The sequence below is a fragment of the Octopus bimaculoides genome, chromosome 22, assembly GCF_001194135.2.
Source record: "Octopus bimaculoides isolate UCB-OBI-ISO-001 chromosome 22, ASM119413v2, whole genome shotgun sequence".
In the NCBI taxonomy this organism is placed as follows: Eukaryota; Metazoa; Mollusca; class Cephalopoda; order Octopoda; family Octopodidae; genus Octopus; species Octopus bimaculoides.
In genome coordinates, this window is record NC_069002.1 from 27,632,793 (window position 1) to 27,635,080 (window position 2,288).

The 2,288-nt window shown below is 36.1% G+C and overlaps 1 protein-coding gene across 1 annotated transcript in view; it reads right to left on the reverse strand.

The window, feature by feature from the left end:
- The window catches only part of LOC106881733 (E3 ubiquitin-protein ligase UBR4-like), a 218,633-nt gene that overhangs the window by 36,755 nt on the left and 179,590 nt on the right, over positions 1-2,288 (reverse strand). The window lies entirely within an intron of this gene.

Consider the following 2,288-nt stretch of genomic DNA (forward strand, 5'->3'; position numbering starts at 1 on the left):
ATATATATACATACAATGGGCTTCTTCTAGTTTCCGTCTACCAAATCCACTCACAAGGCTTTGGTCGGCCCGAGGCTATAGTAGAAGACACTTGCCCAAGGTGCCACACAGTGGGACTGAACCCGGGACCATGTGGTTGGTAAGCAAGCTACTTACCACACAGCCACACCTGTGCCTACATAGCAGTGTGGTTAAGAAGTTTGCTTCTCAACCATGTGGCTTCAGGTTCAGCCTTACTGTGCAGCACCTTCAGCAAGTGCCTTCTACTATAGCCAGGTACCAATCAATGCCTTGTGAAGGAATGTGCTAGACAGAAACTGAAGGAAGCTTGTTGTGTGTGTGTGTGTGTGTGTGTGTGTGTGTGTGTGTGTGTTTAGGAAACTACATTGAGTTAGTGGTGTGGACAGTAATGTCATAGTTCACTGCACACACTTAAATGGTGACATCATTTGCAGTTAGACTGCGACTGAAGTTTGTTGACCTTTCTTGTCAACAAATGGTCCATTATCTCTGTGCTTTTACATTCCGCTAGAACAAAAACCTTTTTCTTGTAAAACAGGCAACAGGAAGTATGTCCAGTTGTAAAAATCCTGCCTCAGAATTTTCTTCTAAATTATGCCAGTACAGGAAACAGATGTTAAGGAAAAAAACTAATACACTGATATTTTAAAGTCTGCATCAAAGTACAAATCTACCTTTTAATTATTGAAAAGGATTTACAATTCTATTCCCTTTTGGTGTGAATTTAAACCCCTGTTAATAATAATACAATCCAACACCAAACTTTTCTTTATAAGTTCTTTAGAAAGACAATGAAAGTTCTTACATAAATAAGGTGCTAAGAAATACTGCTTATTTTCATATAAATATACTCTAGAAAATTTGTTGTCTGAAGTCAAATGTAATAAACAATAGTGATTTAATGTATCTGAGACATAAAATGTGAGATGCATATATTTAATGTTAACTGAGACACTTATAAAAGAAGCATAAATGGCAGAAGTTATTCCCAGGCATCCAGAAACAGCACATGAACCACCTGCCAAGATTACAGGCTGAGTTCTTGTGTGTGTTCCCCAAAGCATGTAACAACACTAATGCTGTTAACACTAATGATTTTAGCCAAATTAGGAGAGGCAACTATTTCAAAAACTATAATCCATGACATGAACAATTTATATAGTTGTAGAAAATATCAGTTTATTATATTGCTAACTTAGATAAATGAACTTTGTCTCATAATTGAAAAGAATTGGAGAAAAAGTTTTAATAGCAGATCCTATGCTTTCACACTAATAAAATTTAAATGTTATTTTTATTTATGTATTTATTTATTTATTTATTTATTAATTATTATTATTATTATTATTATCATTATTCGCTGTCAAGGTTGACTGCCTTTCATCCTTTTGGGGTCAATAAAGTGAGTACCAGTCAAGTACTGGGGACAATGTAATTCACTTACCCCTCCCCTGAAATTTGCTTGACTTGTGCCAAAAATTAGAATTATTATTATTATTTAAATAGTATTTATCAGAACTGAAAAAAAATGGGGAAAAATTTGATGCTCATACTGATAAAATTTATGAATATTTACGACCTATAGGGGTACTGTATTTCATTATGCAACCACAATTTACAACAAAGTATATGAAACGTTTTTATAAGTCAATACTGTGTTCTACTGTGTTAGCAGTGCTATAACATTTCTTTGTAAAGGTTATCTCTACAGATTTGCTATAGAAACTATAACCAGCACTGATTTTTGTTGCGACATTTCATATCCAAGATGCCTGATGTAAACAACAAGATCAAAGATGAAAAATGGCTAATGGGAGTTTAATATGTAAAACTGGCATATCCAATAACATTAAAAAACTGATTAATGAGTTGGATGGGTGCTGATGAAGGCACAAAACTCCCAAAATATGGCATATATGCCCATTACACATTTTTCATCTTCGGACTTTCGAGCGAGATCGTTGCCAGTGCCCCTGGACTGGCTCTTGTGCGGGTGGCACATAAAATACACCATTTGAGCGTAGCCGTTGCCAGTACCGCCTGACTGGCCTTTGTGCCGGTGGCACGTAAAAGCACCCTACACTCTCTGAGTGGTTGGCGTTAGGAAGGGCATCCAGCTGTAGAAACTCTGCCAAATCGTCCAACCCATGCTAGTATGGAAAGCGGACGTTAAACGATGATGATGATGATCTTGTTACATCAAGCGTCTCAGTGCTTGATAGAAAATCTGTAGCAATAACCTTAATAAGTGAAATAAATATCTATAT